Genomic DNA, 22,262 nt, shown 5'->3' with positions numbered 1-22,262 from the left:
TATTTGCCCTTACTACAAAAATTCTAATGAAGATTCTTCAGGAAAATATCTATATACAAAACTGAGTGTATCAATCAGTAGAGGTAGAACATCATTCTTTTCATCCTGAATGCTGCCACAAGGTAGGACAGTAGTTGTAATGAGTGCAATCAGGAACCTACTCAACATATTATTGCTCTTTAGAACAGGAATATTAAAGAAATTGGTAATTTTATGACCAGGAACTATCACTGCATGGCTCTGTGACCTCTCTAAGACTCACTTGCCTCCAGTGTATCATCAGACTGATGCTTCACTACTTCCTGCCATTATAAATGTATAGTGCTTTCAATGCCTTAAATGAAGCACCATAGAAATGCAGTACTACTGATACACTTTGAAGTAAAGATTAATTGCATTATGAGATAAAACCTAACCATAATATCCAGAAAAAAAACCTGAAAGAAAACAGAAAATGTACACATTCTGCTATGTTGGTGGCCTGTCTTCATTTGCAAGTCACACAACTTAGCATGTATGTATTTGACTACACTGCATAGGATATGCAGTATCAATGACATAATTTTCTGTATTAACTTGTGAGAATTCACATTTCTCTACAAAATGCTTCAATATCATAAACCATCAGCTCAGAGAAAATGTGACCAGGATACCTAAAACTTTCACTTTTATCTTTATAGTAACTGTAAGACTCTCTCCTGTAGTACTAACAAAGTAGAAAAGGGTCATATAGCTTTCCCTTAACTTCTTTAGCATACAGAACAAAAACCTTTCTTCTTCTTCCTGTGTTCGCACCATTAGACAAGTAGTCAGGTACCACTGACCGCACAAAACCAAATGGAAAGCAGTGAGTGTTTAGAGGAGTAAACAAGAAATAAAGTGCAGAGGTGAACCTCAGTTAAGTCTACCTTTGAGAGGACATTTCATTTCTTTCCTTTCAGTCATCCTTCCAGACATTTTCAACTATCAGTGCTCCAGCTTTTATGATGTCTTTCATCCCAAAATATTTTCAAAGGCACATCCAACTGCAGAAATACCTTCATCTTTGGTTGGTAAGAGGTTGTGCAACTATTAAATGATACGTACAAACGATGTGACTGCTCAAGGCAGGAAGTGGTATCCTGTAATAATTACTACCAGAATTTGATCAGGCAGTTTAATTTTTCTTCAAAAGTTCTGATATTCTCTTCCCTGTGTCTTCAAAATGAGCTTCTGACTTTTGTCTTGCTGGCAGAGTAAACTATCAAACTCCTTCTTCTGACTTTGACTTTAACAGGTTTGAAATAGTTCTTAGATGGACTGTAAACATGGATTTAAGCATTCTTACTAATGTAGATCTCTTTATTACAGTTAAACAGCTGGTCAGACAGAAAAAAACACAACATTATTTTGAGTGTGTATGAAATCACACAGGCTTCTCTTGCAGGAGAGCCCAGCTTCTGTCTGGATCTCAAGTCAGAGACCTCAATGACTCTCCAGTCAGGTGGACCAGACAGCTCAGAATGCCCAAATGATAGCTAATAGACACCTCCAGTACTTGTGGGGTAAGTCAGCTGGGCATTTCATATCATATTATTTCTCCTGTTGATACCTATGTGATCAAGTACTGTATTACTACTTGAGAGGTAGTGTATTTTTCTAGTAACTCAGTAGTCAAGCATTTTATGTATATAATAACTTCTGATTGCATGTACATATGTATTTTATGCATCTGTTAAAATCATGTTGATAAGGTTGTGCTGTTTCTAGAAACCCTCCTGTACATCTTTAGTTAACTAAAGACATTTAAACATCTCAGCATACTGAGATACCAAAAATCAGGTCAAAGTTACTAAAACGTTGCATTTTTCAGACTTAAATTCTGATAATCAGAACATTTGATGACATTATGTAAATGCCACGATGAATATTCACTGGTATGCAAATTAGGGCAGCCAGCATTTGAGTTCAAGTTCTACATTTCTGCATGGATATGTATTATTTTGCTGATTTTGCAAACTGAAACCATGTTACATTTTATTAGTAGTAATCATACAGGAGTGCAAAGTTTGTGAGGAAGCTAGTGCATAGATCATCAATAATACTGCTGCACTCAGAAAGTATAGTTTTGTCTGATTAATAGCAAACAGGCAAGCCCCAACCTAGCAGATGCAAAACTTAGTTCTAAAGCAAAGCACTTTTGTATTTGTCAGATGAGCAGATTTAATTTGGGAATACACAAAGGCAATAAATACAGAACTCCAAGACATTTTATGAGATTTTTTCATTAATATGTGCTGAAAGGAAATATTTTCTCAGCACCTGATGTATTGCTCATTTTCCTGACTTCTAGACAAATGGCGAATATTTTACTGTTTAGAAAAGTATTAGTCCAAAGCATCCCTAGCAACTTTTTCTTCATTCAGTTTAAGCAGAGTTCCTATACTCAGAATGTCACTTGTAGGTTCTGATTTGCAATTCCCAAAACAATAAGGAAAGCAGAGCTAGAAATAGCCAGAAATGTTACACTGTGAACCTGCAGGTCATCAGTTTTCACCCAAGGCACTCAAAACTCTGAACTTCCCTGTGCTGTTAGGGAATATGAAGTAAAGGAGTAAGCCTGCAACATAGGCCAGAAGTCTTTGCTATAAAGTCCCCAAAATATGGGCAATTTCAGTAAATCACAATGAATATTTCATTGTTGATACATCTATCTCTAGCAGTGAAATCTGTAACATTTGACCATCAAAAGTAAGAAGAAAGTTAAAATTGTTTGGTTTTCAGTTAGGCAGTTATTCTCCAGTGTAGAGTTAGCAGACATTGTGAGGACAGAAAACTAGCCAACACATATTTAATGTCTTAAATGGAATTAACACTTTTCTTTCTTAAATTAATCTAGGAAATCCACTGAAAGAGAAACAAGACACTTTGACAGCACATTAAGTCCAGTGCATTGCAAATCATAGAATCACAGACTGGTTTGAGTTGGAAGGGACCTTAAACCTCATCCATTTCCAACACCCTACCACGGGCAGAGACACCTTCCACTAGACCAGGTTGCTCCAAGCCCCATCCAACCTGGCCTTGAACACTGCCAGGGATGGAGCCAATGAAGAGACAAATAGTCGGATCTCCAGTGCACAGGGATCAAGCAGTGAAAGGATTTCCAAAGCCTTGTACAGTAAGTTAACTTGTCACAGAAATTTTGTATGTTAACTTGTTTAGTTAGTTGCTTTTTCCCTGTGGTTTTGTTTTTTTTTCTAGATGGCCTGCTAGGACAATGATCACATGAAGCTGTTCCTGTCCTGAACAGAGGAAGAATGACAGACAGGTATTTTCTGTTATAAAAGAAGAAAATGCTTTTCCTCTGCAGTGGCAAATACCTTCCTTCCTCCTTTGAAAACAAAAGCTGGCTAGGATTTCCCATGCATGAGAGCCTATGGAAAAGGACTTGCTCTTTCTAAAATATGTCAAGTAGTTCTTCAGACATCCAAGTAACAAAAAAAAAAAAAGCTCAATCTGTTAATAACCTCATTCTCATTGAATACTCCATTTGCAACACTGGAGTTGCCCGAAACATGTATAAATGAAATAGCAATTAGCTTTTAGTTCTGAGCATTTTGTTCTTCTACCCAACGTGGGTCAGTTAGTTACCATAGAGATTTATACCTATGTGGCCTGCAGATGGGACTCAGAAGCAGCTGGAGTCTCCCTTTCGGGCACATCTCTGTAGGGCACCAGAATAATTAAAAATCTGCTGAAAAAGAAAGTTCATCTGAAACACTAAGAAAAAGAAAAAAAAAAAACAGTTAAAGGGAAATTGCTGTGGGGGAAAGGACTTCTTTGAAACTCTGGGATGAAAGACTTCTTTCATCAAGACAAGATGTCCTGGCCAAGCCCTGAAAGTCTCCTCTAGAGGTCAACACACCGTGAACATTTTGTGTCTCATGTGGATCAGAGTGCAGCGCAGAGCAGGGACTGGGCCATTCATCAGCTGAACTGAAAGTGTTCAGTGCTTTACAGCTGAGCCACACACCAGTGCTGTACCCTTATACCATATAGCAATTGATTCCAGCTGCCTCCGCCTATAGCTCTATTTAAGTGTTCAAAAAGTACACTAAAACACTAAAAATACTGTTCTAGTCAATGCCATATGAAGAATATATTAAAAATAGTTGGCAGAAAACATCATCCTTTCCTGATGAGATTTTTCTCAAGGACTTTTCACCAGCTTTCAGAAAAGCCTGAAAAAGAGCAAACACATTGTGGGAGCATGCTATAAGGAATCAAAGAGAAAGGAGATTTCAGGCATTTGATTAGCCTCCTAATTTTAGGTAGGATTGAGTTTTGGTTACCCTTCCAGAATCATCTATGTAAGTATTCATTCATATGATACACTTGCCACAGAATTTGTACCATGCCTTCTAAATGGAACAGCTTTGTGCACAGTTTCTTTTAGGCATCATCTGAGAGTCTTTGTTAAAAGTTCTTTCTGCAAGTGTGTTCAGAAAGAAATTCGGCTGCATGGTGTTTCACCTTTATGGTGTGAATATTTCATTCAGTTAAGTAACCTGGGCTTCAGAGAGAGTGAAGAGTCTGCAGTGCTTGGAAAACACATGGGCTTTTCCTCTGCAAAAGAAAGGAAATGAAAAGTAGTGTCTGTGTCCCACAGGCTGAACTATGTAGTGCATCGCCATATTTTTATTGAAGTCATCGTCATAAGCTTCATGTAGCATCACGTATCACAAAAAGCTGTCAGACTGAAGAACATGTAGGGAATTAAACAAATCATGCTAACAGTAACAGAAGCAAGTCAATCAAATATTTAGAGAGTCAAATATAAGAGCTGGGTGAGTGGATAATGCTATTCTCCACGTACACAGTGTCTTTCGCCTCATAATTGCAACCGAGAAACTGAGGCAAGGGCACTTTATTCCTTTCACTCCAGAAGAACTCAGTCAGAAATGAAATCCATATTAACCATTACAGCCAGTGCTTCTAACCAACATATTGCATTGACCTGAAGTTAAAGCAGAAGAGAGGAGGGGAAAAAACAGCTGAAGAGATAAAAGCATAGAAAAAACAGGTGATTTTCACCTGGAATATGAACAAAGCTATTGAATCAATTAGGTAGAGAGGCACAAAGCAGAATCTTGGAGAAAAAACCTGATGTATCTGGCTTTCTTGGGGAGAAGATGAAAAAACAGAGTACCAGAATCCCAGAACTCCAGAAATGTTAATTGGTTATCTTGAGGAACAGGAGTCAGCAGGGCATCCCTGCAAAAACCCATAGCTCAGGTGATTTGCTTTGAACCCCTAGTTACAGCCACACCAAAAGGACTCATTATGTGGAGCCTAATGCAGCTTTCCTGGGTTTTATTTCTGAAATTGTGGTGATACAATTATTATGAATTCCTTGTACAGTATTTGGCCAATGTAAATCACACTTTCTTTATAAGTCACATGCATTATTAATGGCATCACCCTCATGAAACTAAACATCTTTATTCTAGTGGGCAAAGTATGTAGAAATTACTAACTAAAATAGAATAGCATTTCTGTAACAGAACAACATGGTTCTTCTTGCTTTTTGAAATGAGGCCAGGAAGTAATCCCAGGTGGAGCTGAACTACATGACATGGGAGGCTGAATATTATTTCTGCTACCGTGCTTTGTCTGTGTGCAGGAGAGACAAAAAGTGCCATTACCTCCACTTGTGCATGAAATCCTATTCAGAATGTTTCAGTGATATGATAGGAAGGGTAAGCCTGCTACCTGGGATTGCTTAATGAACATTGTAATTAGCAGCACCAACTAACTGTTAACCTGTCAGGAGATAGTGCAGAAGCACTGAGCCTGTCTGCCTGTGTTGTCTTCAGTGGTGTTTTAAAGCTGGGGGAGTCTTGCAGCATATTAGGGCTTCATGGGTTTGAATCTGATGGCTTGGTATTTTTCCTAATGCATCTATATTAAGTGGTCTATCAGCACTGCCTTGGAAAATGTCCAACAGAACAATCAGAAATTAGCTGTTTGCCAACCCTGACAACACTTCTGATCCACGTAGGGTTTTTCCTTCCTGCCTCCTAGCTTTAGATGAGGAGGAACTGTTGGAAGATCCAGTCCAGGCAGAGGTTCTCCTAGGCCCTCTGATCTTTGTTGCTTCTTAGACCAAAGTCCAAATGTTATAAATGCAGTGTAAATATAAATGCTTGTCAGCATTCTTGTAACAGATGAGTTTACTTTAACTACAGCTAAGTACAAGCAACTTTCACAGTAGCAACTGCCGTAATACGTAGTAGTCTGGACCTTTGCCATGAAGAAATTAAAGAAGACAGCACTGTATGAGAAAATCATTGGGCTTCCATCTTCCTTCAGATTTGTAGAAAATTGCAGATTCCTTTCTGAATGAATAAATCATAAAATTCTTGTTGAAATAAGGAAACATGCTATTAGCTAGAATTAAATAATTTCTCTTTTTTCTTCATTGCTAAGTATTTTGTCCTTAGATTTACTCAGGCACACACAAAAGCTTGGCTTTTTAAACCACAGCCACCCCCACTGTTCTACTAATCTCTTCACAGCAGCCTCTGTTGCTCCAGGTACCACATCCCTCCCAGAGTGCAGCCAGCATTAGCAGTGCAGTGTTGTGTTTCTTTATATGCCAATAGTCCTTCAGTATTTCCATGAGCTAGTCAAGTGGTGATGGAGCAGCTCTGCTCTGGAGACAGGCTGAGAGAGCTGGGCTTGTTTAGCGTGGTAAAGAGAAGGCTCTGGGGAGACCTTAGAGCAGCTCCCAGTGCCTAAGGGGCCAAAAAGAAATCTGGAGAGGGGCTCTGGACAAAGGCCTGTGGGGACAGGACAAGGGGGAATGGCTTTAACCTGACAGAGGGGAAATTAAGATGAGCTCTTAGGCAGAAGTTCTTCCCTGTGAGGATGGTGAGGCACTGGCACAGGTTGCCCAGAGAAGCTGTGGCTGCCCCATCCCTGGCAGTGTTCAAGGCCAGGCTGGACATGGCTTGGAGCAACCTGGTCTTGTGGAAGGTGTCCCTGCCTGTGGCAGGGGTTGGAACTGGATGAGCTGTAAGGTACCTTCCAACCCCAACCATTCCATGAATCTGTGATTCTATCTCACACAACAAGAAATGCCACTTGTCTTCAAAACCAGTTACAAGAAGGATGTATGACATTGAGAAGTATAAAAAAAAAGTGAAGAAAGTTTGAAAGGCAGTCTGTAATGTTAATTACAGTCTCTCAGCTGTCTTATTTAGATTATTCCTGACTTGCTAACACTGTGCAATGGAATGGACTAACATTAAGTTTAAATTTCACAGACATTCAGTGGTACAGAGGACTAAAATCACCATCCCAGAATGTTCAACACATTTTGATATGCTGAATCTAGTTGTAATTACATGGCAGAGGTATTTGTATCCTGCAAAATTTAGTGTAGCATGCAGAAACCTGAACTGGCTTTTGAAAAAACCCTACTTTAGATACCAAAATAGCTTAGCTATGGCAACACAGGTCTCCATTGAGGTTAATTTACACTTTACCCAGGCAATCCTTGCTGCAATAGGTTCACTCTTTCTGATGCAGTACTTACTTACAGAGAACAACCCACCACAAACTTGAAATTTGCAGTCCTAGGAAGGAGGAAATAGGGCCAGGGCGAGCTAGAACCAAATGCACATTGAAGAGTCCTGCCTAGGCAGGATTTTGCTTCTAAAGTTGCGGCAGTTATGTTAAAGACTTCTGCTTCTAGGAGGGCAAATGTGGCATGAATAGCCCCTCTCCTTTAGCAGGGGCTAATCTAATAACCCTGGCAGGCTACTTCTTATTGCTTCAAGCTCTGCTGTATCTACCCTGATAAACTGAGAATATGAGTCTTCAGGGATATCAAAAAAGCTCGCACTTTCAATTAGCATCACATTTTCTCAAAGTACTGTATATAGATGCCTTTTGTTTGACTTGTTCTTAGGGGTAAGATGACATCAGTGAGTTTTACAGAGTTCTGAATTCTGTTCTCTACCCTTGAGTATCCCTATATGTCCTATGTTAGAAATCTCAATTAGGGAATGCACATGATGATATCTGATTTTCACCCAGCAATAACAATAAAACAAAACTCCAGACCACCTAACTGTGTGCCAAGAGCACATCATTAATTATCTTTTCTATTTTTCAGTGTGAGGATGAGATTCTTTCATTGCCTAAAGTACTTTTTGCAGCTTATCTAGCTTCAAATGTGCTTTGAAATGCAAACCTACAGTTCATAATAATGACACTTTCACATCTTTCAATCACTTTGGGGAAATCAAAACTGAAGAGCATATTTGAATGGCAACTTCGGGTCATATGCCCATGCAGTGTAATTCTTAGCTCGGGCTTCAGGAGGTATGAACAGCATAGGAAAGACAGAGGAGCTGTTCCGTGTTGTAAGATGAACTTGGAGGACAAGAAAGCAGGAAATGGCACAATATACTTATTCAAGAGTATATCATTTGATAGGAAAGAGGCTATAGAAAGGAGAAGCAATGAAGTTTAATACAGAAGATTGTGAAGGGATAGGGTTTTTTTAAGGTTCTTTGCATTCTGAGCATGTCAGGATAACAGATGACAAGGTATCTCAGACAATGGAGATTTTTATTACTTATTCTTACTCAGAAAAGGCAAGCAGACACATTTCATTTGTCCAGGATTGCTAATGGCAAAGGCAGAATTAAAACCCAGCAAAGAAAGTCACCAAAGGTGAGCAAGCTAGGGGCAGAATTTCGTGACTTCAAGTCTGGTGTTGTACTTCACTAGGTCTCTCTCCATTTGATCTAAAAATGTCCTGAAAATATCAACTGCTTGTGGAGAAGCATCAAAAAGTAAGCTTGAGATAATTGAGATGTGTTTCAGAAGAACATTTTGTGGGCTTTGTGCAATTAGAGTGGGATTCTTGTGAAAATATTTCCATATATAACTGGGGGAAGTTGGCTAACAAAGAACAATCACTGGGGCTGAGCACTGGTCAATGGGTGGGGAGACATTGTATTGTGCATTACTTGGAGTATTTCTTTTGTTTGTTTTAGTCCTCTCCCTCTTTCTTTCCTATTATTATTATATTTGACTTTATTTCAGTTATTAAACTGTCCTTATCTCAACCCATCGGGTTTACCTTTTCCAATTCTCCACCCCATCCTTCTGGGGAGCAAGGAGTGAGAAAGCAGCTGCATCGTACTTAGTTGCCAGCTGGGATTAAACCACAACAGTAAGTACTGGACAACTTCAGGTAGCCAGATCTTAAACTTCCATTCATGGCTTGAATTAAAAAAAAAAAAATTATATTTTTAAGTGGAAAAATGAATGGCACCATTTGTAGCTAACCTCCTCGTTAAGTTTTCCTCATTCTTCCTTTGGGCTTCCTAGTTCAGTAGATTATGCTCAGTTAAGGTTACATTGCAGCATAGGTGAGCAGTCTGTATTTTCATCTTCCTCCCCAGGAACTGTCAAGGTCAATCTACTAATCAGTTCATTTTCTTCAGAGATCCACAAGGGTTGATTACCCCAAGGGCATCACTAATTAAAATTCAGGGTTGAAATAGAAGATGGTTATGCTTGATGCTAATTAAAGCTGGAGACTTTTTTCCCTAGAAGCCCACAACAAAGTCAGTTTTATTGTTAAAATATGTTTTGCACCACCTATTTGTTTTACCCTTTAGCATTTCAGAAATTTCTTCCAGCATCAAGTGTGCAGGACTTTTTCTCTGTCCAGTCTAATGTTCTGAGACACATTTGGCTAGCTTAAAAAGCCTGTGCTACTATTTCAAAGGTCATCAGACACCTTATACATCTTTTCCTTGTTGCAGTCTGGAGGGACTTTCATGAACATCCCGCAAACTCCACATCTTAAAGCATTCACAACACATACTAAGTTGTCCTTTGAAGGATGAAGCTACAAGAGGATTCTTAAGCTGCTTCCTCTTGCAGCTTCATCCTTCACAGGACAACTTAGTGAGAATGTATGAGTTTGGAGGTTCATAGAACTTCTCTTTGGCCTCACCAAAGCAAAGCTGCTTATGATATCCCTGATACATATACAAAGTTCACTGAAGACTTTTTCTAAAGCCTGTAAAATCGGTGGGAAGACTGCCACTTATTTAAATGGACTTCAGCTCACGCCTTACAAAGACAGGAAAAATTGAAGTTTTATTGAAGTCCGTAATGTATATTCACGTTTTCAGATTTCTTTACCTTATGGAGTTCCTGCCATTCCTCATTCACCCCCAGATACATAAAATAATTACCCTTGATACACTTCAGGAACTATCAATAGCCTATTAACTTGTCATTTCCAGATACAGACTCAGGGTGCTGCATCACCCTCTGTGTCACTGACATTTAATGTCCTGCTATTTGCTTTTCTTGGTAGGGCCAGGATCTCTGAGGGACAAAGGGTTGGAAGTGATGTGCTGCACCCATTGAAATTAATTGCATGAAAACATTAGAAACCAGCCACCCATTTTAGTCATGAATTATGGATAAGGAGATGCTGAAAGCCATTTATGTTAAATTACTTTTATGATAATATTTAAGGTTTTGTTATTAAATATTTAGTACCCTTAATTTCCCCAGTGTGATGAGCCTTCAAGTGCCCATATTTTTTGACAGGACTGCAGAAAGTGCCTCACTAGTAACTTCAATGCTTGTCTTTGATCCTACAAGGTGACACTTAAGAACAGGGGTAGACAAATAAGCCAGAGCCATGAGCACCTCCATGGTGCAGCACTGGACTAGGTGCCAACCAGTTTGGATTAGGATAGGCCATATGTTCTTTGGATACATTGCATTCCTTCTCAGAGATCTCAGAGGACATCACTAACTTGTATTAATATACCCTCCACAGCCTACATAAAAGGAAACCACTATCTTCCATATCTGTGATGGTAGACTTCTGTCACCACATAAATCCTTTCCTGATAGTGAGACAGCAATTATCAGGCACAGTGCATAGTTCTGTCCACCCCAGATCTGCTTTCAGTCCCAGGGCAGTGCTATGGTCTCTATACTTGTGTGTCTGTAGCAGTTCATCCACAGTCACTCCAGCCAGGGGTCTTGCCAAGAGCTCACTGAGAGGATTTGCCATCCTTTGGGCCATCAGAGAAATCTGTGGCCAAATGCAGTACATCAAACACCAGAGACTAGCTCCAGTCTCACTTCCATGTTACAGCCAAGAAAAAGTTTGGTACTACAAAAGCAGTGCCATTTAGCTCAACTGGGAGCTCTTAACTACAGTAGAGTCAGGATCGGATTCCCCCTTACAAAACCCTTTTCTCTCGTTCTTTTTTTCCTTTATGTTTCACGGTTAATTCAAATGAAGAAAACCCATCAAAAGCAATTCTGTATCTTGACTCCACTTCTCTTTCCAGTCTAAGCAAACTTGGCATTGACTTGAACTCCCTGGTTAGTTAACATGGGAGCTCTCCATGTACCCAGCTGCCTCTGCTAATATGATGATCAAAACCAATAGCTCAGAATATGTTTCGCTAACAGCAAAGAGATGCTTCAGTTGCTCATAAGGGAGAAGACTAGAGTGGGATCAGCATTTATGGTGTTGAAATATTGGCCTCTGAACAGCCTGGAATGATATTATGATACACCCAGTTGCTGGTTGTGAACAGAATCTCAAGTGAAAGACCATGCAAATAGCCCCAGTTTATCACTGACGGTATCAAAGATTATAGAAGGCATATTCACTGTGCTGAACAAAGTTGCTCTGTCCTGGGGATGTAGAGGAATTAACCACAGGAATATTAACTGACTGGGGAAGGTGACAGTACTTCCCTCTTGCTAAAGAAGTATATTTGACTAGTTGGTAGAAAAATTAGCCAGACCAGTTTAATCATGCTTGTGGCAAATACTGCATATCATTCATAGACAACTGTGTTTAGTTCACATTTCATTTCACTTAAATGAAAAACTACCATAGTATTAAAATACTAATTTAGCTCCTCCCCCATCCACTCACACTAAAATGAACTGTCAGGTTTCTTCTTCTTCTCTCCAAAGATAAGGAAAAGCTGGGTATAGCTCTAATGAGCACTGCAGTACCTTTTCAGAAGTATCCAGCATGTTTCTTCATTCTGGAGAGAGTTTAGGCTACATATAAAGACTAGCCACTGTCAGCAATAATCAGGGGAGCAGCTCTGTTTCTCTTGCCTTATTCAACCAGAGCTCATGGATAAAGAACAGATGCTTTAAGTCAAATTCAAACAAGTTAGGTCAACTGGCAGAGTGTGCTACTCATGGAGTTCACATTTACGGTGCAGGCACTTTAGGGTAGTGATAGGAAAGCCCATTTGGTCAATACTGTGCGTAGATAGAGTTCCTCAGCCTCTGATGGGAAACTCTTACAGTGCTTTGTAGGAAAATTCAGCTAGTGAAGAAAGCTACAGTACATTAGCTCAGCTACAGGGGTTACGGCAAATGCACCTACCAGTCTTCAGCTCTGTGCAAGAGCTTCCCAGAGGACATGGAATTAAGTTCTTAGTCTTGGTCTCTATCCTCAACATGTTCAATGGCTTGAGGCCAAAATAAGCTAGAAGCTAGGCACCCAGAAAATGAGAAACACTCACATGCTGTGTTTGAAAAAACTGGTTTAAATGACTTGCCAATTTCCTAATGAAATCTCCTATGAAGATTGGGTGTTTTTTCCACAAGAGATGGAGAAATGGAGAAGCAAGCATATCTGTTTCTGTAATATGTCAGGCAGCTGCTGATTCATAAGAACTTCATTTTCTTCCTGACACTCCTTGTCTTATCGATTGCATTGTGTTTAATATGTCTAACAGGCAACAAAGGCATCTCACGTGAAATGATTTTGTGCCCTAAGTAAGCCCTGTGCCTGCCCACAAGCAGGCCCCACGCTGTGAATGAGGCTCCATGAGAAAAGGTATACCAGTGCATTATCAAAGACTGTGAAGTGTAAAGGGACAGCTGAAGTTTCAAGGACAAGTTGGATCACATCTCCATTCCTCACTGGGGGTAAGACTCCATTATCCAAGCTGTTCTACTTCCAGCTGTGCAATAACTTAAAGTGAGCAAACACAACATCAAAATCAACTAGTTGGGGCTTGAGTGCCACCTCATCCCTTGAGCTAATACAAAAACATAACCTTTCTTAATACATCATTCGTTGTTCTTTGGCTGGTAGAATTCACAGGCTTAACATTCCTCGTGCTCTGGGTAAAGTCTCAAGCTTTTCTCAAGACATGTTACCCAAAAGCTTGAGCTGAAATGCAAGTTCTCACTGATTCTGTGAAGGCAAGGCCAGGTCCTATGTGAGAACAATGATCCATCAAGCCTGCCAATCTGCTCCTAAAGACCTTAACCCAATACATAAAATCATTACTGTCTTCTCCTGCCTGAAGAGGTAACTCTTTAAGCATCACTTTGCACAGGATAGACAGTTGTAAAATCCGTTTGTCTGAATTGTTTAAAACTTACCTTTTTGCATACAAACTCTGTGTGGGGCGGGTGGCCAGGATCAGAGGCTCCTGTTCCTCCTGTCCTCCATCCCCTATGTTTTCCTTTTTACCTCCTCTGGGGTGTGTCAGTGTGTTCATAGAGCAGAAAATGCACTGGAGGCTTGGGGGTCTACAGATTCTTATCACAGAAATAGAAGGTAATTATTATGCCTCTTCACTCACTTCAGCAACAGAGTCCAGGGTGATTTATTCATAGAGGAAGAAGGTAATACTGGCCATGTAAGAAGTTTTGTGTGACAGTATATTAAACAGTATTTAGGAGAGGCTGTTTGTACAGAACCAGAATATATCATGAGCATCTTCTTTCCATCCAGTGGTGTGGGCTGTGGTGTTGAGCTATCTTTCAGCTGCTGCAGGTAAAACAGCAATCCTCATGCCCAAGGTCTCATCTTCAGAAGATTTCATGTCATGGGCAGCTGTTCCAACCAGGCTCTGACAGATCCTAGCAGCTTCTTCACTCTTGTACTCTATGTTATTTCCTCACTGGAGGCTGCAAAGGTGTTGTAATTCCCCGCTCCCTGGCTACTAGCGGCCAACATCAGGCTGAGAGCAAATGGTCCAGTGTACGCCCAACACTTGCAAAGCACAACTTTTCCTTGTGATGTAACAAGTAACTTTGGCTTTATGTGGCATGTCTTGGCAGAGTAAACACCAGTCTTTGGAGACTGGTGACATTTTGACTGCCATTATGTACAGATGCTCACTTGTTACAAGTACATGTTGCTCTTGTCTCACGCTTTGTAGCAATCAGACCTTTGGATTAGGTGAAATGGCCTGAAAAGGGACAAAGGTTCATGGTGTGATAGCAGCAGCTTAAGGAGTGGTTTTGATGTCTGCCCAAATAGCCATTAGAGGCAGACAAAATGCCAGTCTGGATCTGAGAAAGAGTTTTGAGTGGTCCTAAGTGCACATGACTGTATGATGCAAGTGACAATCATGTATGATGCCCCAATCATCTTTTCTTACTGGAAAAAATGCAGTCATTCTCTAGGAGATAGAACTGTTCTAGGGAAAAAGGTTTTGTTTGAGGGCTTGAGAGGGGCACTGAACAAACCAAAACATATTTTAAAGACATCATTCATGACCAGTGCTTGTATTAGAAATTTCTAGGGGAAAATGAAGCATATCAGGAAAACAGAAGACATTGAAAGCACAAACATGAGTTTAAAACTCTATTGGGTGAATAAACTAAACATTTAAAGAGTTTCATACCTGATCCAATTCCATCTTCTCATGAAATCCAACCCCTCAATCATTTTGGTTATCCCAGTCTCCAGAAATGGATGAGAAAGAGTTTTTATTCTCAATATAAAATCAAGCTTTCTAATCAGTCTACAAAGCTTCCCAAACCTAATGTTCTGAATGCTGCCATTTTCATTTTTTAGAACAATTCCTAATTTGACTTGATTATCCTGAAAGACTATTTACTGAGATAGTCTCATTGAATGAGGGCCTTCTATAAAACTATTTCAGTTCTTCTGTTGACTCTGGCAAGGTGTTCCTGCAACTCCTGCCATCTCCTTCGAGCTCATCCAGTTGTCACTGTGGGGCCCTCTCCAGCGTATGGCAAAGGAATAGATGCCCACACACATCCTTTATCTGTCTGAGGGAAGAGCTGTGCTGCTCTGGGCACAGCTGTAGATGAAGCTCACAGCAGGGATGGACACATTCTGACTTGATTTAATACGGCATGTTGTTGGGCAGAACAATATCCCAGTGCAAAAATGCCTTTGGCAGAACTTCACCCAGTAATGTCAATGCTCCCTTCCATCCCCCTGCATCTCAAACATCTGTGGTGCTCTCCCCAGTGTTACTCTGATGCCAAAATGTTTGCTCATATCACAGAGATTTTTGGGATAGAAGCAAGTGTGTGTGTGTGTAATGATTTTTGGAGTATCTACTCCACTGTCAGTGGAAAGGCACCAGGAAGGGAAGGATACAGAATGTCTACAAGAACTGGTGAATTAGTCGCCTTTAAAGAAGAGAAGTACCAGCCAGAAATTCTCTTCCTTAACACTCCAGAGACCTCTCCTCATCCTATGTGCTTAATAGATCATACTGAACCTTTTCAGAACAGCAGCTGCTCATTTTACAGATTTAATAAATTAAAGGCCAGATTCAATGGGATATGTATGGGTCTGCTTGTGCCAGACACAATTTGGTCCAAAAGCACATGTTAGATCTGGGCTGTTCTGTTATCCCTGTTCTCCCAGCCTACAAGCCAAGAATTCAAGTTAAGTGGCCAGCCATGGCAGCAATTAAATGAGGGTTGGTCAAAACTGTGACCTCTGAGCTGAGCTCAATAATATACATTTTACGGTTCCAAGCAATAACCCAGATTAGGAAAAAAAAAAAGTCAAAAAAGTCTATATTTATTCAACAAAAGACTTGTGTTATTGCTAGTGGATTTGGAAGAACTAAACATTGTTGACGAATTGCTTGAGCGTCTCTGGTTATCCACTGTTCAGCTGGGTTCTTAGCCAAATAAATCAAGGTGAAGTATTAATTATTTTGGTTCAAAGAAGTACTCAATCACATCCCTAACTGTGGTATTATAACTAGTCCCATTGGAATATACTACACAGCTCAAATGCTTAAAGGTAGGCACATGTCTGAGTACTTTCCTGCCTAAATCGTTCAAAAGAAGAGCTAATATTTATAAACAGGAGACAAGCTGAATAGAAGCAGAAAGTGATCCAGACCAGCCAAAAATGGAGATCAGTAAATGCAAAGTGTTTCCAGTTAATGGGGAAAATAGAGACTAAAGGGATGCAGACAAAGCTCTAGATGTAGACATTAGATGTTTAGTACATGAATTGCAATACTGAGTAACAATGCATCAAAAGGAGAGCTTTCCCCAAATGTTTGGACACAATATTCCCACTGAGGGAATTAATTGAATTAGATTGATAAGAATATGAAAGTCCCCTCTGCAAACAGAGCCACTCCCAGAACACACAAATGCAATTGTTTTGTGTTGAATAGACAGGAAAATGTGTTTGTGAAATTATCAGGGAGAAGGAACAGCACGGGAAAGTGCTAAATGCGGCAGAGATCCTGTGCTCTGTCTGTGACTCAAGGAATGAGATAGAAAAGTTAAGAGCTCACACCATGAGCCCCCAGCAGCGTGACTGTTGATGTGCAACAAAAGGACTAAATAAATACAAGGAAACGGGGAGAAAAAAGTTCCATCAGCAATTTTTAACCATGTGTTTTCTAGAGGAATAACCTGTCACGGAGCTTTAGCTCCACCTACTGGCTATAAATTAAAGTCCTTAGATATACTCAAAGGACAGCCTTCAAACTGTGCGTACTGCGTCAGCCTGATCGCCCTTACCGTCCAGCTGACTGACCTCGGTACAGTATAAATCAGAGGCACAGCAGTCAGTAAAGATTGGTGAGGTCCTCATGAGCAGCCACACCAGCATTCATCATGTTCATGGTGCTCTGATCCCCCCTAAGCTACTGAACAGCTACCAAGTAGTTCTACCCTGGCAAGGCAAAAAGACATACCTGGATATGGAACAGAGGAAGGCAAGGCAGGAGGAATGCAACTGTGATTCCTGAAGCAGGGATCATGTGCAAGTCCTCATACAGTTGCAAGACATAAGGTCTGGTTGGACAGGGCCTTGGGCAACCTGGTCTAGTGGAAGGTATCCTGCCCATGGCAGGGGGTTGGAACTGGATGAATTTTAAGGTGCTTTCCAACCCAACCACTTTGTGATTCTATGAAAACAGCATATGCTGTCAATAGTCTACATAAGGGCATTGTATTGCCCTAATTAATCCCAAAGAGCAAATGCCAAAAATTACTTTACCAAGCCAGAAAGCAATAAAAGGTGGACTCAGAAACCCATGAGACAACCATGAGACTACTGTTTGCCAAAAAGCCCACACCTTTATGATACCTGTTACATCAGACCATCCTGAAACAAAGCACTTAGTCAACCTCCTGTTCTTCAGAAGTGAATTTCCTGGATGTGTGAGTAGCTTTACAGTTGCCAGTTTTCACAAACCTTTTCTGACCTTCAGCAGGGTGAAACAGGCTGGGCATTTCCCTAGAGATTCTCTCTCCCTGTTCTCATGGGAGGAATCCCATGAGCGTGATTTAACTCATGAGCTGTTCTTGCTCGCATTCACATACACCACCCAGGTGCCTGATGCCCATCACAACCTGACTGGTGGCCCATGCAAGCAGTGGGTAAGGCAGAAGCACAGATGGTAGAAAGCACTGTTGCTGTGATCACTCTGAGTCTGCAGCTCTTGACCTGCTCATTTATGCTAATAAATGTTGCAGCACAACTACACTAGCCAAGTAGTCTTTAGGTCAGAGTCAAATGAACCCAAAGTGACCTTACTTCTGCTCATTTTTCAAGCGTAGAAAAGCCCAAAGGCATAATGCAAAGTAACATGTATTAAGAGGGACTACCTTAGAAAGGTTACCTCTTCATTTAACCATACATTTCGGTTATTGCTCAATTAAAATACCTCATGCATTTTCATCTCTCTATTACAGCTGCAGTATCTTTATACCTGGAGCTGTACGGCTCTGTGCCAGGCATTTACTGTTATCTGCTTGGATAGATAAATCATCTTCTTTAGTGCAGTCTGTCAGCATATATCCTTTTAAAGCAGAGGATAATTTCTGTGGTCTTTTATGAGGAAGAATACCAGGTATGTAATGACATAAAAGCACTCTGCTAGGGTAGTAGTTGTCCAGTGTATGTATGAACTGGTAAAGTTTGAATGTGAAGTGGAGGATGGGCTTCATCTGGAGAGGCAAAAAATGACATGCTAAAACCAGTCTGGGCTTCCTCTGACAAAACAAAACCAAAACTGTGACTCTCTTGTCATGCTTACAATCCTACTCTAAGTAATTGCACACAAGTGGTAAAGTATGCATCCTGCAATCTATTCCACTCATTTTCACCTAGGGAAGCCCATATACATTTATTCCTGAGGCTTTTCTGGCTGTAGGCACATTTTCATCATTGTTAACTTTATCTGAAATACCAGAATGAATGCATTAGAGAATGAAGGGGTAAAAAAAGGAAAGACAAAAAAATCATATTCCAACTGAAAACTGATGGACAGTTTCTTGATGAAGTTGGTCTCTTTCTGTGCAATTATAACATTTCAGAGTTATGGGAGGATCAAAAATTGTTATTGTAGTCTTCAGCTTTCATGTTTAATAGAAAGTAAGGCCTGTTTTACATATATACTTTGTACAGAGCCATTTCAGCTGAAAGAGATGAGATATGCTATGCTTTGATACTAAGGATTCCTTTAAGGACATGATTGCTGTAAAGATCAGGAACTTAACCATATGCTGTCTCACAGCAGGGTGAGTTTCAATGTGTATCTTAGATAATACAGCAGTTCTGTGATAATATTGGAGATTATTGCATGTCCTTCCTGAGGGTTTATATTAAATGGGTAAATGTTTCTAGGCAAGCAAAGCCTTCTTGATTTCAAACACTGCTCAAAAATGTCATGCTTTATGAGTGGGTGCTGGGTTTGTCTTGATTGTTATTACTAGTCTGGAACATATAATGGGTTGTAGAGAAAACTATGCAGAACCTGAGAAGAAGCCTGGGCATGTAACTTGACTATTCTTTTAAAAAAGGTCTTTAAAAACTCTAGGTGTGTAGACAATTTGGACTTCTAAGAAATGAAATGCCAGTATAGGGTGCTGTTGTACACTAGCCCATTTTAAACTCTAGGTACTGGTAAATCACAGAATCGCAGACTGTTTGGGGTTGGAAAGGACCTTAAAGCTCATCCAGTCCTGACCCCCTGCCACTGGCAGGGACACCTTCCACAAGACCAGGTTGCTCCAAGCCACCCTGGCCTTGAACACTGCCAGGGATGGGGCAGCCACAGCTTCTCTGGGCAACCTGTGCCAGTGCTTCACCACCCTCACAGGGAAGAACTTCTGTCTAAGAGCTCATCTCAGTCTCCCCTCTGCCAGGTTAAAGCCATTCCCCCTTGTCCTGTCCCTAGAGGCCCTTGTCCAAAGCCCCTCTCCAGGTTTCTTGTAGCCCCTTCAGACACTGGAAGTTGCTCTAAGGTCTCCCTGGAGCCTTCTCTTCTCCAGGCTGAACAAGCCTCCTTCTAAACATCTCCTTGTGTTTAAGGGAGCTGAACTCACACAATATTTAGAACCTAAGAGGTCTATAAATAAAAACAAATAAGGTAATACCCTAGCACTCATGTCAGATGCTCCATGTTACAAACTAACAGAAAACGTACTTACATTAAATTTGAAAACATGCCAGTTTTCACAGACTACTCCTCTCCAGCATGATATGAGATGATATTCATTAAAAGCAGTCACACAGTCAGAGTAAAGGGAATAACACAGAGGCAGTTCAAAAGGAGGTCTCAAATAGCTCCCAATAGGACCCTCCTTGCATCCCACCTCCGAACTCAGTTTGCAGCAGCTTTGTCACAGCCATGCTGCAGCACCAGCAGTGCTGTTAGGTAAACCAGAAAGCTCTTTTCTTTCTCAATTCTTAGTCATGCCTATGGCTACTGTGTAGACCTCATTCCTGCAGGCTGAGATGTGACAGCCAAAAAAAGGGCTGTTGGATGAATGTCACTTTTCTTTTTGCTGAAGTCTTGCCTGATTCTTCAGTGGTGTCAGCTGGGACTTGAGTGGGACATAAAGCTTGCAGTGGCTCTGCAGAAGAATAGATTTCACTCTTTGGTACTCTGCAGTTTTACAGTGACTGATTTTACCATTAATCTGAGAAATCTGCAACAGAAATATTAATACTGGTATATTAATATTTGCATGAATTAAATATGGAAATGTGTCTATATGCAAGCACCAGCAAAACATGTCAGAACAAGGGTCAAAGGATCTGTGAGCATTAATTGCTATGGAACACAGTATCTATGATTTTATGCAAATGACCAAAGAAAGAAAGAAAGGAAAAGCTCACATAAACATAAGGTGAAGATGGAGAGCAGTACCAGAACCATAATATCCTCAGATAAGGAAGAACTGAAATGCAAAAGTTTTACCTAAAACCCATACAGGGTGAAGAAAAAATATGAGGCAACAGGTTCATATACCCTGAGTTTCAGATAAAGGCATGTGTATTTCTTACATTCCTTATTTTTAACTACAATAACCTCCCACTGCAGAAAGAAAGATTCCAGTTGGAGTCTGTATATATTTACTTTGTTTTTCATAAACCATTTTCTTCACCCCTTGTTCTTGGGTCTTATTCTAGTTTATCAGCATCCTTTCTTTCTGGAAAGTCAAACAGTGAAAGAAATATTTCCAGAGTTCCTCCTGTGCATACCTTCTTTAAAACTTGAGCATTCTTTGCATAGACTCTGGAGTGACGGGCATTTCTTCAGCAGAAATATTTTAACACCAAAGACAGACCTAGGACCACTGCTTCTCTTTGCAACATCTACTCCAATAGCAGTAGCAGGAGACTTTGGCTCCTACTATGGGAGGATTTTTAGGTGCTCTCCCTAGCCCTGCCACTGCTCACTGTGAGGTTGGAGGTGAGCTGCTGGTTGGTGGAGCTTTGACACAGTCAAAGCATAGAGTACACACCTGAGAATTGACTCTGGTAGACAAACTGCACTGCCTGCAATAACCTTGTAAGAATAAAATGTGCAGTGTACAACTTCTATCCATGGAAAGTTTGGAATAACCACTGCTGGTCCAAGAAGAGTGAATCTTCTTTTCATTCACACAGTAGAATATATGTCCTAAATCAAAGTTACAGCTGAGTGAAAGAGGAAGAACTACACACAGTATCTGGGTAATGCTGACAGTTCGTTACTGTGCCTCTCGGGGCTCTAGTAGAAGCAAACAGGTCATTCCCACTTCATTCTGGTCCCATTAACAGGCCAGCAGCTAGCTGCCAAGAAGGTGAAAGCAGGAGAAGCATTTTGTTTCCCAGTCTTATGCTTGCTGGGGGAAGAAACAGTTGAAGTATGCAAGAACAAATGTGCACACATTGCACATGGGCAATTCTCAGACCATTCCTTCGCAGTCTCTGTCTAGCAGTTAAAGGATTAGGTCTCCTTAAACCAACCAAGCAACAGGAGACATTCTCTAAGTTTCTCTTAAAGATGTAATTGAACAAAGAGTGGGTTTGTCTACCATGTGAAATGAGATTCATGTTGGAAAGGAACCACTTACCCCACAAAATGTCACATCATTCTGGCCTGTGAAGGAGGCCACTTACCAACTGTACAGGAGAACAGAAGGAAAAGTGATAGGTTTAGGAGCAAGATGAAGAGATTCAATGGAATGAGAAAGTACAACTGAGCTCTCTTAAGTCTGCTGTCACATAACATAATATAGCCAAACTGATCAACTGAGCATGATGTCATAATGCTAGTGAAGCAACAAGAGAGGTAACTTGGCCATTTCACTATCTGCAGCTACTGCAGTTAATCAAGATCCAACACTGTCGGTTCTTTTATTTTTGTTCCACCCCAGACTAAACCAGCACAGAGACAGGATGTTCCTGCAGAGCAGCAGGGGCCAAAGAAGCAGATGGGGGCAGGCCTGTCCCTCACTAGTCCTGGTATGCTCTTCAGAACACTGATTCCTGTGCTTTGCCTTAAGCTGTTACAATTCCTGCAGGCAAGGGAGAGAGGATGGCTTGTAACATAGTCACAGCCCATGCGCTGTGACTTTGTTTCTAGTCCAGGTCCCTGAGACATAGAACGTGTGATAGTTCTCAAAGCAAGGAGATATTCTTCAACAGTCACACTAAA

The sequence above is a fragment of the Pezoporus occidentalis genome, unplaced genomic scaffold, assembly GCF_034315485.1.
Source record: "Pezoporus occidentalis ecotype Australia unplaced genomic scaffold, CSIRO_AGI_Poc_V1 ctg121, whole genome shotgun sequence".
NCBI classification, from domain to species: domain Eukaryota; kingdom Metazoa; phylum Chordata; class Aves; order Psittaciformes; family Psittacidae; genus Pezoporus; species Pezoporus occidentalis.
Note: the sequence above shows the minus strand (reverse complement) of the source record.